Source organism: Panthera onca, chromosome A2 (assembly GCF_046562875.1).
Source record: "Panthera onca isolate mPanOnc1 chromosome A2, mPanOnc1 haplotype 2, whole genome shotgun sequence".
Lineage (NCBI taxonomy): Eukaryota > Metazoa > Chordata > Mammalia > Carnivora > Felidae > Panthera > Panthera onca.
In genome coordinates, this window is record NC_138340.1 from 142,703,232 (window position 1) to 142,722,624 (window position 19,393).

At 35.1% G+C, this 19,393-nt stretch overlaps 1 long non-coding RNA gene across 2 annotated transcripts in view; it reads left to right on the top strand.

Annotated features, from left to right (window-relative positions):
- Positions 1 to 18,817, top strand: part of LOC132679466 (uncharacterized) — a 404,100-nt gene extending 385,283 nt beyond the window's left edge. For both annotated transcript variants that reach the window (XR_013552869.2, XR_013552866.2), the window contains exon 5: positions 18,693 to 18,817. This is a non-coding gene — a long non-coding RNA (uncharacterized LOC132679466). The remainder of the gene's footprint in view (positions 1 to 18,692) is intronic.
- Positions 18,818 to 19,393: the final 576 nt, after the last annotated feature.

The window sequence follows — 19,393 nt, forward strand, 5'->3', positions numbered from 1 at the left end:
CGAGAAGATCCTCTCCAACACACTAGAGCAAGAGAAATTGCTAGCACATTGCAACAAACAGGTCAAATAATGTCTACGTGATTTCATAAAAAATACACATATAGCTATTCGTATCGTTTTAATATATCTAATATTCTAATATAAAATGCCACGTTAAAAATCACTAGAATCACAAGAACATACTGAATTTCAATTTGCATTATGTTTTAGAAATAATAGATTGCCATACCTCCTTTTTATCTTTCTCAGTTTTATATACATGGTTTTTCTTTTAAATGTTTATTTATTTTTGACAGAGAGAGAGAGAGAGAGAGAGAGAGAGAGAGAGAGACAGAGCATGAGCGGGGGAGGGGCAGAGAGAGAGGGAGACACAGAATCCGAAGCAGGCTCCAGGCTCTGAGCAGTCAGCACAGAGCCCGACCGACGCGGGGCTCGAACTCACGGACCGTGAGATCATGACTTGAGCCGAAGTCGGATGTTCAACTGACTGAGCCACCCAGGCGCTCCTATATACATGTTTTTTAAACGAAATTTCTTTGGCTATTCCTTCAAGAAGCTATAATTAATCTTTCATGTTCTCTTGGTTCTGGAGACTATCATCCTCTATGAATTTATTTTGTTGTCTCCTACTCTCACTTCGTTTTCTATTGATGAAACTGAACATTTCCCCCTAGGGCAGCATGCTTACTAGTGATTTTATTTTCACTTTATATTATCATACCAAATCCAGTATTTCAAAAGAACTGAGATAATTTGCAAAATCAAATACTTTTACTCCTAAGAAATTGTGTAGTAGCCATAGAAGTTTTGTCAAGACCACACAGAAATTGTAATGTCTATTTTAATTTTTTTGTTTTAATTATGAAAAACTTCATGAATGTAAAAGAAGACATCATGTATGGTAATTATAAATATTAACAAAGACACAAACACCCAGTTAACCCAACAGCAAGCTTAGGATAGAACATCTCTCTAGTATTTTGAAGATTTCAGGATCCATTCTAGTATACTGTCAACCTCCCACAGATGAATATCTCTAGTTTGAATTTACTATCCAATACTTGTATATATCCCTATGATATAGTATTAGCTTTCTCTATGATTGAATTTTATATTCATGAACCCTAGTATGTTTGGGTATAACGTCATGTTATATTAGTGTTTATCTTGCTATTTAACAAATTTATATTTTTTATGGAAAAGTTTTTCTGACAACTTTAGCATTGATCTAAATCAATGCTAGTGTTTGGAGAAAATTTTCTCATTAGTCCACACAAACATTTGCCAAAGTATATTTGGTGGCATGGGATGGTATCCCAAGTCTTTAGTCTAAGGACATCTTGAGTTTTACAGTTTTTAATTCTTTTGAGTTATACTTTAGTTGTTTTCAAGTTATATATAAGAAAATAGTAAGTTTATTTAGAGGTGAACTGTAACCCACATTGAGGGTTAAAGGAAAGTAAGAGGTAGTGAGAAATATCTCGGCCCTAGTATGAATGAATCAGATGGCGATTCTACATTTTCTGTGATAAAATGAATTGGCTAAAATAAGTTAAATTCTGAGACTGTCAGCTACCTTAACATGAAAGTTTTTATTTTTTTATTTTATTTATTAAGATAACTGATTTTATTACAGCATTGAATTTAATTTGAATTATTAGGCATTTTAATATTTATATATTAAATATATATATATATATATATATATTTAATGTTTATTCTTGAGATAGAGAAAGACAGCATGAGCAGGGGAGGGGCAGAGAGAGAGGGAGACACAGAATCCAAAGCAGGCTCCAGGCTCCTAGCTGTCAGCACAGAGCCTGACACCGGGCTCCAGCTCACAAATCGTGAGGTCATGACCTGAGCTGAAGTTGGATGCTTAACCACTGACTGAGCCATCCAGGCGCCCACTGTGTCTTAATATCTTTTGAGTGCTAGGTCCTACGGTAGGTACTGAGCAATCAAATATGAGCCTGAGCCAAAAAGTTAGAGAGTTTGTCATAAAATCTTGCGACCTAGTATTAGAGAAAGAAATTAATCAAGCAATTATGTAAATGATTTTATGTATATAAACTGTGATTGGGTTCTGAATAAAATCTGAATATAATTTTTCAGGAATTATATTATATATATTTATATATTATATATATATATTATATATTATAAAAAAAAGGAATATAATGTGTATCACTGAAAATGGACATTGAGAGCAAAAAAACCATACTATCTTCTTCCACTGGTAACATAAGGTATAGAAAAGTAAAGTTAGCCTTTGATTCTAATCAGGAGTTTTCTTAGCCATCAAAACTCAAACAAAAAATACCTCAAAATATCCGTCTAGTCTCAATTATTTCTTGGGATTTAAAACCCAAATTACAAGAATACTTATTATCTAATACATTCAAAAGAAAAAGAAAAAGAAGGCAGCTCTTAAGTCCTGGTCAGAAATAAAAGGAAATTAAAAAACAACAACAACCAACTTTGTTGTTGGTTGTTGTTGTTAATTATTATGTCACTCAACACCAAATTTTTATTTAGTCTTGCACTTCTTTTTAAAAAAAATTTTTTTAATGTTTATTTATCTTTGAGAGAGACAGAATGTGAGTGGGTTAAGGGCAGAGAGAGGGGGAGACGCAGAAGCTGGAGCTGTGAGATCATGACCTGAGCGGAAGTCAGACGCTTAACCGACTGAGCCACCCAGGCGCCCCTAGTCTTGCACTTCTCATAAACTTCCATTTAACAAATTTCTGTCTAACTAAACAATATGTAGTGTGAAAAATCATGTAGGAACCTGTAATTTGGAGATAATGATGATAATGAATAAATTATGTTTAGTAAGACAATACTGATTGTAGACTTGCTAGATGCAATTTCGTTGTTTTTTTTTTAACGTTTTATTTATTTTTGAGACAGGGAGAGACAGAGAATGAACGGGGGAGGGGCAGAGAGAGGGAGACAAAGAATCGGAAGCAGGTTCCAGGCTCTGAGCAGTCAGCACAGAGCCCGACGCAGGGCTCGAACTCACGGACAGTGAGATCACCTGAGCCGAAGTCGGACGCTCAGCAGACTGAGCCACCCAGGCGCCCCTAGGTGCAATTTCTCAATATCAGCTGAAAGCTGGACTACAATATTTTCATAAACTGAAAACAGTTTACAGACTCCTCAGGCTATAATCAACGTTCTAGGAATTATCTTTTTGTCCCATTTTTCCGGTATTTTCTTTTCTTGCCCCATGTTAGAGAAGATCCTATAAGCATTCAACTATTAAGCCATCTCTTTCAGTTACCACAGAATGATTTATACATGTACTATTTCCTTTTTTGTATTAAATGAAATCAAAGAACCATGTTGTTCTCTTGCAGATTCTAATGATAATTGGTCAGATGACTTCAGTATCAGAATGTTACATTTCATCAACTTTCAGAAGGATAACTATAAGACTTTTTTTATTTTAGCATTCCACAGTCAATTCTCAATGTTCTCTATTCTAAAGCAGAAGTAAATTTAGAAAAACTCAAATGAAGACAACCAGGATTCAGGTTTCTGAGTATTTAAAAGTACACTTTTAAATGTATACTTCTGAATATATTAAACATTGATAACATGAAATATTACTTCTAGGATACGTCTGTCTGATTACACTGATGGTAGTCAGAACAAGAAAGATGTTTATGTATCTAATTCTTGCCCTGTAGATGAAAAAGAGAGTTTCTTTAAAGTACATGGGTTGATAATATTCTAGACATTTTAAAATAGTAACAATAACAGTAAACTAAAAAGGGTAAGTGAAATCAAATGGTATTTCCTAATAGCTTTCTCAGATTGCCGGCAGAACTGTTCTCTGGGTGATAAAAAGGAAAGTATATAAACAACGGTTGGCCTTACCTGCTGTAATAAATAGGTAGTCTCTACCCACAAAAGTAAACAGAATGGACTGCAATTATACATACTAAAGGCAATACAGACCTATAACTTGAATTAATATCTGTATGAAATACTGGAACCACACGTATCAGTCACAACATAGGAAAATTTGTTTTAGTGTAAATCAATTCAAGAACCAGATGGTTCTGGGAATTCTGCATTTTTTTGAATCAGGATTTAGTTGAGAAAAAACATTTGTCAACTATCTACTATGTGAAAGATAACCAAACCAAGAACTGTAAAAAGAAAACCACAAAATTCAAATATTTTTCTACAAGCAGCCTATAATTTGGTATACATGAATAAATAAAATTTGGATTTGGGAGTTAGATATGGACAGGAAGATCAGAATACATGAATACAAATTTCCTGTTGTTCACGATTTTATTCTATGAAGTCAGGTAAAGTGTTTTTATAATGCATTATATTTATTGTCAACATATTTCTTATTTCATAAGTATTAACTGCATGTTATTTGAAAATGAAAACATATAATTAGGGAACTAAAAGAAAAATGTTATCACTGTACTATTTAATGGTAAAAAACAAAAGTTAGAGTAAAAAATACTTCCATTTTTCATTTTAAAGATAATTGTATATCATGAAACAGAAGTTCTGTTTAAGAGAGAATGAGCAGGGGTTCCTGGATGGCTCAGTTGGTTAAGCGTTCGACTTCAGGTCAGGCCATGATCTGGCGGTTTGTGAGTTCAAACCGCATCAGGCTCTGCTTCAGGTTCCTTTTCAGTCTTCCTCTCTCTGCCCCACCCCCATTCGCGTTCTCTCTCTGTCTCTCTCTCTCTTAAAAATAAATAAACATTAATTAAAAAAAAAGAATGAGCAGAAAAGTGCAATATAGGCTTAATAAGCTATTCTGTATATAAAAGACTGAGAACAGAGTATATAGGAAATATAAGAATAAAATGAGTGGCTAGAATTACATTGTTCACATTGGTTGTGCTGTATTCAACAAAATTATTCTTAAGAATAAATAGATAGTGAAGTGAAAATAAACAAATCAGATCAAAAGGGAATGCAGAGATGAAGGGAATTAATAAATGTAACTAGACAAAGTTTTAAATGTTTACCATTAAGTAAGTTGCTTCAGGTTTCAGCTCTGACATGTAAAGAAATTGGAAGTCATCAACTTCATCCTTACAATAATAAAAATCTGAACAGACTGAAAATCAATGACTTTCCTTGGATTTATCAGTGCACTGAGGTCACAAGGCAAACTACCATTCCAATATCTGAAGAGACAGGTGCAACTAGGGGGATGCAGCCCAGATCTGTTTAAGTGGAGCAAACTCCCCTAGAGTGTAGGGGATGTTTGAAGGATAGTTGCTGGGAATGTTTGAAGGATAATTTTGATGAATTGCTGGAGACAGTGTAGACTACCATGTGAGGGAGAAAATCCTGGAGGCCTGTTGCCTAAGGGGAATTTCCACAATTTCGTGGGTTTTTCTTCCAGGAGTCTTACTTGGTTCCCAAACCAAAGATAATAAAAACACCCCTTCAGGGTTCTGGTAGGAGATTGTGAAAGGAGAAAGTTGCTCTATACCAAGGGGTACATACCTTTTACTAACAACGAAACCATTACATGGTATAACTGTAGACTTCTCTGTGTGCATCTCTCAGCAGTCTCCTCTCATCTGTGTGTGGCCACCCCTTCCTATTATTTTCCCTTTTTATGATTTGCCTTTTACTACTATTTTAATTTATTGGGGATTCTGAAGAGATGGCAAGTAAGCATTTATGCTCATTTGCCATTTTGAACTGGGAGCCCAGTTGTTATTCTTTAAAATGTAATTGTGTTGGCAGATGCGCATATAGAAACTTGTCAAAACTTATAAAATTATATACTTGAAGTAGGTGCACTTTGTAGTATATAAGTTACATTTCAATAAATTTTATTAAAATAATCAGGTAACAATAGGCTTAGTAAGATGATTATTATTAGGCTTTTATGATAATCAGTTCACCAATATGAATAAATTGGTTTGGAAATAAGTCTGATAAAATAATCACCTTTATCTAACTTCTCCAAAAGACCAGAGTGTTGCGTAAAAAAGAGCTCTCTCCTTCTCTTTCAGATTTAATAAAGAATTTTCTCTTTGAGGTCTGCACAAGAATGATAACTGATCCCTTAGATTATGCATGGTCACTCATCTATCACAGAACTCAACATTGTAAGGCTCTGCCAGTGTGACTCAGTAAGGAATCAGTAAAAGAAATAAACCAGTTTGCTGTATTAAAGAAACATAATCCAACATGCAATGCTTTAACTTCAAATAGGTAATTTTGCATTGCCTGTGAAGAGGAATTCTTTGTTAAATTAAAACTTTCCACAGCCTATCAATAGAAAAAGTATTTATCCCTCAAAATATATCATTCTTTCACAAAAATTATAAAATCTTTCCCGAGTTTATTTTATAACAGAAACGCCTTCCTGTTTCACTTGATATCAGAATCCTCTTTTTTAATACACAGCACGTTCAATATTGTTTGATTGGAATTGATGCTTTCATCCACAAGGGAATGTACATGACTTAGACTTGGCCAGTTATAATACAGCATCTTAATAGCTACCTTTGCCACCAATTTGAAGATACCGGATTGAAAAGCAGAGAAAAAGATGGGAAAACAGAATGATTTCTTACCCTATCATTTGCACTCCTCAATCATGACTGCCTGAAAGCCCCCAGAACTTCCCAGTTAAATGATTAATACATCTTTACCTCTTTAATCTAATCTGAGTCGGGTTACTTCCAAATAACAGCAACAACAAAAATAGCATAGATACAATTGCTTTCTTTATTTTTTTTTTTAAGTTTATTTTGAGGGAGGCAGAGAGAGAGAGAGAGAGAGAGAGAGCGCGCATGTGTGTGAGTGGGGAAGGGGCAGAGAGAGAGGGAGAGACAGAATCCCAAGCAGGCTCTACGCTGAGCCTGGAGCCCACACGGGGCTCTGTCTGTGATACCATGACCTGCTCCGAAATCTAGAGAAATCTATAGAGTCGGAAGCTCAACAGACTGAGCCACCCAGGCACCCCATGGTTTCTTTATTAAATAACATTGTGAAAGGTGTGTATAATGTAACCATTTGGAATATTCAGAGTAAACACATCAGAAACTATTTGAGCAATCAGCTGCATTTTGTTTTATCCAAAACAACTTTTTTGTTTGATCAGAAAATTACCCCGCCTCTTTCCCCCCCCCAAAACACTTGTATGTATCTTACAAAGCTAGTTTTTTATCTAAAATTCTTTCATAAATAATAGCTTTTAATATTAATTAATAGTCTTTAATGTAGCTAGGGGCAAGAAAATTTTATATAATGAAGTAAACACTTTATTCTAATAGTATTAATTGAAGGAGTGGAATGAAAAGTTAACTACTGTAGCTGAATTCTTCTCAGTGCCCAGCTATGTCTCCCCAGTTAAGCGGTCGTATCTGCCTCACCTTGCAGGTGATTGTCCCTTATATTTTGGGCCAGTTGTTTGCCCTCCATCCTTGGCTCTCAGAAATTATACACTGATTTGTATTTTAAAATGTGGAAAAGTCTACATAAACATAAAGTAGGACTACTAAGTGTTATTTAATAGTCCAATTTTTAGCAAACAAGTTGTTAGATTGATACTCACTCTTGCACGAATGGGGGAGGGTGTTCTTTGCTAGCTCCAAATAATATAAAAATATGAGTTTTACTTTTCCATTTTTTATTGTTATTATATGATCAAAAACTTTTTTTGTACTTTTATACATTCTAACTGGAAGTTAAAGTCCAAATTCCTTTAAAAGGCACAAACAGCTGACTCAATTATGCTAGATGGTTGCTAGCGAGATACTGAATTAACTTTTTCTGATTCCTTGGAAAGTGCTTTTTTCATCAGATTTCTTGGCCAGTACTTTTTTCGTCAGAGCCACTGATGATTTTACAATAAATAGCTTCATGAACCCCAGACACATTCACAACCAAAACAGCATTTTGATCAATGAGAGCTGAGCAAAAATATCTGAATGCTACCTTTTTCAGAATTTGATTTCTTACCTGTGTGTAGAGAACCTAACATACTAAGTGAGGACTCTAAACTTCCCTCAATTACCTCAGAACTCTTTGACATGCTTAGCTGGTTGTCACCTCAGTTCACAATGAATACTGTTGTAAACCAAAACAGATTGGTTTTAAATTCTCTCTTTAGACATTGCTAATAAGGGGAATTGTAGAAAAGCAGGCTCTAGATAACAGATATCTTTATTTTGTCCTGAAAGAATCTGTCCTTTCATAAAGAACCTTTCAGGAAGAACATGTAGGTATATCTCAGACCTATAGCTCTTCATAGTCTACTTGACAATTTAAGACGGGTGAATGGAAATTAATTCTTTCAGGATTGCTCATTTGGAACACAATTTAGAATATGATATTACTGCTGCAATTAACTGATCTTTCACTTTGAGGGGTAAAATAAATGTACCACTGATTTGTATAGCATTCGTATCCTCAGTACTATTTAGACAATGGCTCTCATCCACTTACCGAATTCACTGAGATAAAATGGAAATATGTTCTGTGCCGAATGCTACTGACATTACATAAAGGGAAGTAGATTTGACTACCAGAGTAAAATATAGGGTGTTTTAGAAGTCAAAATTTAGAAATTTAGAAAGCTCTTTGTTTCTTATATACCCGACAGAAAGAAAAATTCTTGCTCTTTTAGAAACTTAAGTTATCTAGGTTAAATACCCTGGGGGTGGAGAATAGGGAAAAATAAGTGATTTATTAATAAGTTATTATTTTTTTTTTTACTTTTTTAACATTTTTAAAGAAGTAATATTTGATTACTCTGGACTATTCTAGAGTTCAGTGTTTTGGAAAAGAAATTAAGCAGTCAAGTTATGGGTCAAATTTAACAGTCATTATCATTTATTAGTTTTTACTATGTACCAGACACCGTTTGAAGGGTTTTATTTGCATTATTTCATTTATGTAAAATGTGTAATATCTTTTAATCACTTTTCAAAGTGCTAGGGTCTTGGTAAAAAACGTTATGACAATAGGGAGAGAACATCAATAATAAGTAGGTTTGAAGATAGATGTTGAGAAGTCCAGCACTCTTTTAAGGAATTCATTTTTTTCTTTTTATATAAAAATGTGGATTGCTAGGGGAAATTATCACCATATGAAAGAAAAGGATACTTCTTTAAAAAACAATTGCACTAAGAACCTAAGGTAAAACAAATTCTCAAGTATTTTGAAAAATAAATAAATAAAATGTATGACTTTAACATAAATTATTTTAAACAACTAAGAGCTTGATTTCAACTCTAGTATCTTTTTTTTTTTAATGGAACAAATTCAGATAAAGAAATATTTTGTGATACAGGAAAGTATCATGAAAGTACTCTAGCTTCTTTTGAACAAACTCATCACTTCCTTGAGGGGAATTTTGATGAGTTCTGAGGGGTTACAAACAGTGATCTCAAGAAGCTGCTGTTTAGGTTGGGAGGACAGAACTTCACATGATGAATTTATAAAACATTCCATAACTACTCAAGGTATGTTACAAGTAAGAATATAAGAGACAACTGAGTGCAAATGTCTGAGCAAAGAGTGCTTTGGGTTCTGGACCAGCCAGCAGGTACTTCACAGTGTAAGGAGTCAAAGTACATTTCAAGGGTAGACAGGAGGACAAAGAGAAAGGGATTATCCGGTGCGAGGGACCCTGGGGAGGATATAAGTTTACAGTATTATATTTTGGTTTTCTTAAGGTTCTTGGTTATAGTAAACATATCTAAAAATTTGTAAGCTCTTAAATGTATTTGAAAATTAAATTGAGCTATGTAAATTTACTATGGATATCATTTGATTTTAAATAAATAACTTTCTGCTATATCTCATCATATCTGAAGGATTATTTTGTTTTGTAAAAAAACAATTAGGAGAATGCACAATTTAAACTACACCAGTTTTCTTGTTTTAAAAGAAATGTGATATTTATATACAAGGTACAGAGTTTGGCAATTACCTTCGGTCTTTAATATTTATGATAGTCCATAAAATTTCACCCGCCATTCTTATCCCTTGAATACATTTATAAGATTTCCAGCTCTTATTATTAACTGTTTTCTTAAACTTCCACTTAATATTCTAGAACTGCATAAAACCCAAAGTTTGAAATAGTGCCTCAAAGTAGGAAAATTCCTTTATCTATAAAGCGTACATACTGTTTGAGCAGAACAAAAAGACTTTATTAAGGGAGCGCCTGGGTGGCTCAGTCAGTTAAGCATCTGACTCTTGATTTCTGCTCAAGTCATGATCTTGCAGTTTATGGGATTGAGCCCCTCTTTGGGCTCTGCACTGATAGCCTGGAGCCTGCTTGGGATTCTCTCTCTCCCTCTTTCTCTGCTCCTCTTCCATGCATGTGCATTCTCTCTCTCTCTCTCTCTCTCTCTCTCTCTCTCTCTCTCTCAAAACAAGTAAATAAACTTAAAAAAAAAAAAAGACTCTATGAAGGATATACCCAGACTGATTCATAGGCACACAAGACATAAAAGTTCTGTCAGATTAGGGGAAGAAACTGTATGTATACGTTTTTGTTCATTTTTGCAGTCCCTTGGACATCAGAACCATCCTATATGTAATAGAGAACTATTTTTTTCTGACTCTGTTTCCCTTTTAGAAATTTAGAATGGATGGAGATTAAGAGAAATACCTGCATAGTGCATATCAGCAAGGAGAGAAAACAAATGAATAAAATCATAGTTTCCTTATAAAATTAACCAAGTCACATTGGAATGCCAACCAAAATTCCATACTTCTGAATTAGCTAGTAAAATGATAAATGTAAAAAGGAAATAATATGCAATCCAATTTTAATTTCCCAGAGCAAGGAGCCAAAGCTGATACAAAGTAAGAGTATTGGACTTAGGTTTAGAGACTGGTTTTACCATGTACTGGTTTTCCTTTGTCACTGAATGGCTCTGAGTTTTTCTCATTAGCATAATTACACATCTCATCACTTGATACCTTCTTAATAATTTCATTGCAGTTATTAAATGAGACAATGTATGTAAAGTAAAAATGTTAGGTATTCAAACAGAAAGAAGCTTCTTTAACTCATTGGTGTAGGTAAGTGAGCATCATCTTTTTGTATTTCTCATATTATTAAAATTCATCTTTGATTTTCAAAGCTCTTATCTCTAGCCGTCAGAGTTTGAGTATAGTATTTTGTTGTGTTTATCTTTTTCTCTTATTTTTGTGTGATTTATTTATTCATTACATTGTTTTCCTCTCAAGATTTACAAGCTTAGCTAGTGAAAAGTTCAATACAAGTAATACATCTATAATGATTAATTTTTGCACTGATAGCAAGATGTGACTTACCACTTCCTCTATGAAAGATGATTTGGCATCCTCGTACCACTTCCATATTAATTATGGTTGTACTCAGCAAATGAGATAAAAGTATGAATGGTTTTGAAAGGCCCTGGGAATGGACCTGAGGATGGGAAGAAATGACATGTGAATGCATTGCTTTTAAATTATGTTTTTCTGTTTTCTTAAACATTTTTCCATCTGCATATGTTACTTTGGCCAAAAAAAATTAAATATAGGAATAAACTAAAAAAAAGGCTTTCCTATTAGAGAACATGACACCAATGATCAGATAAGTTGGACCCAGGACTTAAAATATTATGTTATGAAAAGGTCAGTATTCCAAGACACTTGGTGTGTTTTGGGAGGAAGGAAAGCAAATTTGTTTTGGGCATTTATTTACAAAAGGGCAAAAACTGTTGTGGAGCTTTTGCTGTTTTGGTCTTAACTTTTCTTATCCTTAATCTATTCAGAAATAGGCACTGGGCACCTGGGTGGCTCAGTCAGTTAAGTGTCTGACTTAGGCTTAGGTCATGGTTTCATGGTTCGTGAGTTCGAGCCCCGCGTCAGGCTCTGTGCTGACAGCTCAGAGCCTGGAGCCTGCTTCCAATTCTGTGTGTGTCTCTCCCTGCTCCTTCCCTGTTCATGCGCTCTCTCTCTCTCTCTCTCTCTCTCTCTCTCTCTCTCTCTCTCTCTGTGTCTCTCTCTCTCAAGTATAAGTAAATGTTAAAAAAAAATTTTTTAAAGAAATAGGCAAAGGTGGAAGGATAGAGAGAGAAACTTAACTCAGTTCAACAAATGATATATTTATTACCTACTATATGTTGTGTGTTGTATTGTACAGGACATTAGGGATACAAAGATGAAAAGTCAAGGTCCATGCCCTGTAGGAACTTGATAGAGAAATATATGAGGAACTATACAAGTTGTCAATTTTTCATCTGTATTTCACGTTACCTTCAGAATCCCACATAAATTTTAACTTCCACATGATAGAAAGAGTGGAGCAGAGGGAAACTGCAAATAAATGAGGCAGTCACATAAAGGAGAGAACGGGCATTAGGGAGCTGAGTAATACCTGAAGAATGAGAAACTGACAGCCATATAAAGGACTAAGAGAAGTATTGAGAACAGGAAGGACAGAGGCCCTCATTCAGTAACAATTTTAACATATTCGGGGGGGAGGGGGGAAAGAAGAGCAGCATAGGAAGTGGACAGTCAGCCAAGAGTGGTGTGAGAGGAAGTCTGAGAGGGAGACAGAGGCCAGGCTTTGCAGGACTGTGGAGGCCATGAAAAGAGTTTGGATAGTATTCTAGAGGCAACGGACAGTTGCTGGGGGAGAAGGGGCTAAAGTTTAGCATTCTTGGAAAAGATGATACTAACTGTAGTGAGGGGAATGGATGGTGTGAGAAGGTGTGAAAGCAGGGGGGTACGCTGAAGGCGTACTGCCTTTAGTCTGTTGTAGGGTCAGGACCAGCTGACCCTGTTGTAACAAACACCACTGACATCGCAGTGATTCACAGCAACAAAGATCCACTTTTTACCACACATCATTTCTGTTGTGGGTTGCTAAGCTCTCTGCTCTATGCCATCACCATGTTCAGGTTGGGATCCAAGCTGATGGTGTGTGTATTCTCTGGAACTCTGTCACTTACTGTTTCAGAGAGAAAAAGACTGGGTGAAGTATAGTGATCTTTGAATTTTTCTACTAGTAAGTGGCAAGTCTCACCTCTGCTCACATTTCATTTGCTAAAGCAACCGTATGGCCAGACCTGATTCAGTGGGACGGGATATAAAATTCTGTCAGGTTAGGGAAATGGATATTGATGAATAGCAGTGCTGTCTACTACACCAAACAGGAGATGATGGTGGCTTTCATTAATGTAATGACAGTAGAAATAAGTGGAAATATGTAAGATACATATTTGGGGCTAGAGGTAACAGGACTTGGTGATGAATATGAGAGTACAAGGAATGTGCTGACTCAAGGATGAGTTTTTGGCTTGAACTCCCATGTGGATGGCAGTAGGTACCTTAACTAAGATGAGGAAACATGAGGGGGGCAAGATTTGGGGAAGGCAGAAAACACAAGTTAGATTCCAGCATGTCCATAAGACATATAACTGGAAAGACCATCAGATAGATAGATAGATAGATAATCTGATCTCTTCCCTAGTTCCACATTTAATCTTACTATATATATATATATATATATATGTGTGTGTATATACACGTATATATATATATATGTGTATATATATATATATACACACACACACATATATATGTGCACGTGTGTATACACACACATACACACAAACATTGATAGCATATTATCATGATTCACACATACATGCACACACTGATAGCATATTATCATGAAATGATATATGTCATATTACCTATCTATCTATCTATCTCATTGGAATATAACATTTAGGCCATGAGGCTGGATGAGCTCACTAAAGAAGACAATTCATATTGATAAGTGAAGAGGGCTCAGAAAAAAAATCCCAAAGCATGCATAATGTACTGGTAAGGTATGGGAAGAAAAGAAAGCTAAATTGCAGCCATCAGATGAAAGGATGAAAGTCAATGTCCAGCTTGGTGACTATAGTTAATACCTTATTGCATATCTGAAAGTTTCTAAGAGAGTAAACCTTAAAGGCTCTCATCAGAAGAAAACAAAGTTGTAACTGTATATGGTGACAGATGTTCACTAGACTTATTGTGGTGATCATTCAACAATACATACAAATATCAAATTATCATGTTTTATACCTGAAACTAATATAATGTTATAGATCAATCATATCTCAATTTTTTAAAAGTATGGAAGGCAAAAGAAAACCAAGAGGAAAGAATGTCAAAAATAAAGGCTAAGGCCACTAAGTGAAAATGAGGCTATGACCACACAAAGGTGAGAACAGAAAAGAAACTGCTGCATTTGGCAGCACAGTCGTTAACAGCCACGACAGAAGCAATATCAGTCATTTGGAGGGAAGAGTTTGATGTAGTTAATGTGGATGGATACACTAGATGTTAGTGAAATAAATCCAGGCAATATTTGAATCCATGAGATTAGATTAATTCATCCATTAAAAATGTTTAAAGAGTGAGGGCAAATGGAGCAGAGTTTAGAAAGCTATGAAATGCCAATATTTAAGAGGAAAGAAGAGGAAGACAAAGAGACAAACAACATGAAAATAGAAGATAGGAAAGAATTAAGGAAAATAAAATAATACACTATCATAGAAACCAAAGGAGTAGAAAATTTCAACAAAAACAGAACAAATCAAAGTGTCAGAAGTGAGCTCAATCAAATAATGAATAGAACTGATTATCAATGCCATCTCAGCTGGCGAGGAGTTTCAGTAATGAGGCACAGGCCTGCATTGGCCGTGTGAGGAGTAGGATTAGAGCCAGCTCTCAGTGCAGACAAACCAGATGAAGTAGGCCAGCAACAGCTGGCTTAATATTAGCCAGTGCTGGAATATACAGTGGTAAGGTTGAGGGTGAGACTAACATCAGATGTCAAAATAAGTTTAAAACACAAACAAACAAAAACCACAACCTGATTAGTGGCATTAAAGATGCCAACATTAAAGATCAATTGTGGGATGGGGGAACAAATGAGTTTACAGAAAAAAATGCAAGGTTAGAGTAAGGTAACTGCTGAGTCAGAGTACTTCTTATATACGGAAATGTCTTAATATTCTGGTCCTGCTACTGCTCAAAACTGGTCTCTCCCACAGTACTCCATTCCCTGCCTTTCTCTGCTCATCCTATACTGCATCTTTGACCTTCCTAGGATGAGTCTTAACACATCTGGTAGCTCACTGAATTCCACCTGGACTAGGGCAGAGGATTGCAGAGGATTGGGCTGTAATCGCAAATAGAAAATTGAGGCCATCTTGTAAAAAGCACTGAAGAAATAAGCAAAAAGGTATTGATTTGAGGTATTAAGTGTGTCCCGGGTGGGTAGGAGGAAGATGTCTTCAGCATCCCAGGAAAGATTTAAATATAAAGGTAACAGAGAAGGAATTAAATAAAGGCTAACTATAATGAGAGATAAAGGTAAAAAGTATAGATAGAAGTTAAAAAGTAAATCAAATTTTCAATCAACTGAAGTTGAGTATAAATGTTAAGGGATAGACATTGAAATATGTATGTGTGTGGTTAGGTACAGAAAGTACACGAAGAGAGAACAGGGGAATGTAAGTATAGTTATTACAAAAATATTAATATATACCATGGTATGGTTTATAACAAATACAAAATGTTTTAAGAAAGTAACTTAGGTAAAAGGATGAAAAATGTAGCAGAAAACTTTAAGTGCCTTCGTTGGTTAAAAACCCAGTTTTATTCAGTTTCACCAAATGGTTATCTAATGGGAAATGATTGTGAATAAATGTCCATATAATAAATAATCTAGTATTTTAAGCTTTTAATAAAAATCTATTCTCAAATTTCAAAGCAAGTACTTTGCTGACAAGGAATTTCTTTTTGTCATAAAACATACTTTAAAGATTAAATCTGATAGTGCATACTGTTACTATTCTCCCCCCGGGCTCTTTCTTCATGCTGTATTCCATGTGCTAAAATTCCTTGATGTCAGAATAAAGCTAAATGGATACTAAAATGATATTGAAGCATTCAGCTAACTTCTCTTGAAATATATGGTGCTTTTTGTTGCCTGAAGTATTGGTATTGACAACAGAGTACAGCCCACAGTCCCTTTCCTGCACAGGTGGAATTATGTGATGCTAACCCCCCTCTCACTTCAGCTGTTCATTATGAAAAATAAATGGTTTAAATGGTTTGTGAAAAGTCAGAGGCCAGGGAATGGAACCAAACAAATTAGTTTTCATGGAGAGTAAATGCATGCTTTTATTTACCTTTTGGTGTATTCTCACTAAATGAGCCACATAATTATTTATTTGAGGTAGGGTCCTATAACTAGCCCAGGTCCAGAACGATGAAGCATAACTGTGGAACGGAAATTGATTCAGAATACTTTTTTTGATCCATTTACATAAAATGTCATAGAAGTAATGACAATCTCATGAATAATTGGGAATATATTATTTGAGCACACTAGAAAGTCATTAAATAAATTATTGTATTCTGAAACTTGGTGCACTAAATTCTATTAGAGCACGGAGGTCAGATAGTTTCTCAGAGTAAATGACAAATAAAACAAAATATTTATTTAACTACCTCAGTACTTTGCTTATATAAAAAATGGAAACTAAGCCAATTAAAATTTATTTTATTTGAAAGTGATGTACAGGAAAAAGGAGATGGGAAATAACAGTCATGTTTGTTAAACAATAATAGAATGTAAACTTTTATTTTGAAATATTTTTATTCCCATTTAGTCGTCAATAAAGATTAGTATTTTGGGCTCTGCACCCAATTCCAATGTGTAGAATAGGTGTTTTCTCCCCACACCACCAAGCAATGTATAGGACACCAGCCAAGTGTCCTATAAATCAATTCAATTCTGATACTATCTACCTGGAGATAGTATCATGTTCCACAGGTACAAGGCTCAGTCCCACAAGACCGCTCTTCACTTCCAACTCCAGTCACAAGTCCAGGTTATTAGCTGTGCTTCTGACTGACTGGTTATAAATCAGAGGTTCCCGAGACCCCCTCTTTGTGTTCAATTAATTCGCTAAAGTGGCTCACAGAATTCAAGAAACCTGTTTACTCGGCGGATTATTGATCAATTAAAAAAGGATGTTAAAAGATATGAATCAACAGCCAGATAAAGAGACACATAGGGTTAGGTCTTGAACAAAGGTGTCTCTGTCCTCGTGGAGGACATACATACATTTCATTACATACATTTGATCGATTAACTCATTGGTCGTTGGTGATTGATTCAACTTCTAGCCCCTCTCCCTTCCCTGGAAATCAGGAGCTGAGACTGAATATCCACCCCTCTATTCAGGATTGGTTTCCCTGGCAACAATCCCCCATCCTTAAGTGCCTTCCAAAAGTCACCTCATTAATGTAAACCCCATTGTGGAAAGGGGCTTATTATGAATAAGAGGATACTCATTTCACTCTTATGACACTGAAGCATTTCCAGGAAATGAGGGCAAGAGACAAAATCTTGTAAGAAACTATGCTCCCATTGCTCTTGTCACTCAGAAAATTCCAAGGGTTTGGGGAACTATGAGCCAGGAACTGTGGATGAAAAGCAAATATATGGGAGGAATATATATTTTAGTCACTTAAGTAACCAGGTATATATTTCTTACAGATCACAATATCACAATTAGTTAATTTTTTGTTTAAGTTTCTTACATATAAAAATAATTGATACATGTATATGTATATACACATATATATATATATATTTATAACACCTTCGATTAGATTCAGAAGTTAGAGGACATTTCTGTAAGAGCTAAACTATGTCCAAGTGTTTATTCAGAATCTGTGAAGTGCTTGATGTATACGGCTTCCACTGTACAATTTTGGTATTGCCTGAAGTCTGAGTTCCTCTGATGCAAATAGGAAAAAGAAAACAGGCCAGGGGTATGGAAAGTTCTATGATTCCTGCCCTTGTCTTTCAGCTGTTGTGCTGTATCTAACGTGGACCCTACATACCCATAGTTCAGAAATAGCGCAGAACTATAAACCATGTCACTAATAAGTAAGCAAACCTTGCAATATTATTTTGGTGAGACCATGGCTTTGGCAAATGGGTTCTGTCTTTCAAAATGCATCGATTTCCATATAATACAATACTTCTGTCATCTTATTTTGCAGCATGGTGTCCAGTGTTTCAACCCCTGCTATTTCAATGAAAAATGAGTATATTATCTGCACAAGAATTCTCATTTTCAAAGCAAGCAAACCTCACGTAGCTAAAACCAATCCCTTCATTTACCAGAAACCACCAGAGAATAAAACTAAAAAAGGATAGAAGGGATAATTTGATATTTTGACATCCTACTTTACTCAAGATCCAAAATGACTAAAGATCTGACAGGAAATAAAACACTTTTGAAAAGTTGGATAAGGTGACAAAATTGAATCAGATGATAACATTTATAGAAAGTAGCACCTTCTGTGAATGACCATTTATCAGAATGGATTGACTAAGTTTAGTGAGCATGTTCAGAATATAAAACAATGAAAAAGTAGCAAATGCACAGACACAAAATTCTTATGAAGAAAACATGGGACAGTTTTCAAACATATTTTTCAATACACTATTTCTTTTATCATGTGGGGAAAGGAATATATCAGGAGCAAACATCAACATGGTCACTACTTAAAAAAACAGTGATTGAATTTTTTCTTTTATTTGCCACAGTGTGCAGTTGCTGGAAAATACGGCAGTCCCCCCCTTATCCATGGTTTCTCTCTCTCCACAGTTTGAGTTACTGGTAACCAGCTGTGGTCCAGAAGCAGGTGATCCTCCTTGTGATGTATCATCAGAAGGCCAATAGTAGCCTAATGCTGTATCACAATGCATGTGTCTTTTACCTCACTTCATCAGGTAGGCATTTTATCATCTCGCATCATCACGAGAAGAAGGGTGAGTATGGTACAACAAGATATTTTGGGAGAAAGACCACATTTACATAACTTTTTTTACACTGTAGTTATAATTATTCTATTATTATTTATTGTTGTTATTGTTCTTACTGTGCCTAATTTATAAATTAAACTTTATCATAGTATTTATTATGTATGGGAAAAACCATAGTATATGTAGGGTTTGATATTATCTGCTGTTTCAGGCAACCACTGGAGGTCCCGGAATATATCCTCTGCAGTTAAGGGGTGACTACTGTATATTTCATTTTGCATTTTACCTTCCAACTGACAGAACCGTAACCATTTGTTCCAAATTTATAAGACTTACGTCTTTAGTCAGTAAGTTCTTGTTATACAGGCACTGTGCGCCCAACAGAGAAGCAAACACACAAATAGTAAAACCTTAGTTAACTGGAATGTGGATATTAATAAAAGTAACTCCCCCCAAATACTTAAAGTTTTCTTTAGCAGAGATTTCTGTATTGCTAAAGCGTGACTTCTCTACCAACTTTTATAATTCTAGGAAAGTAAATAT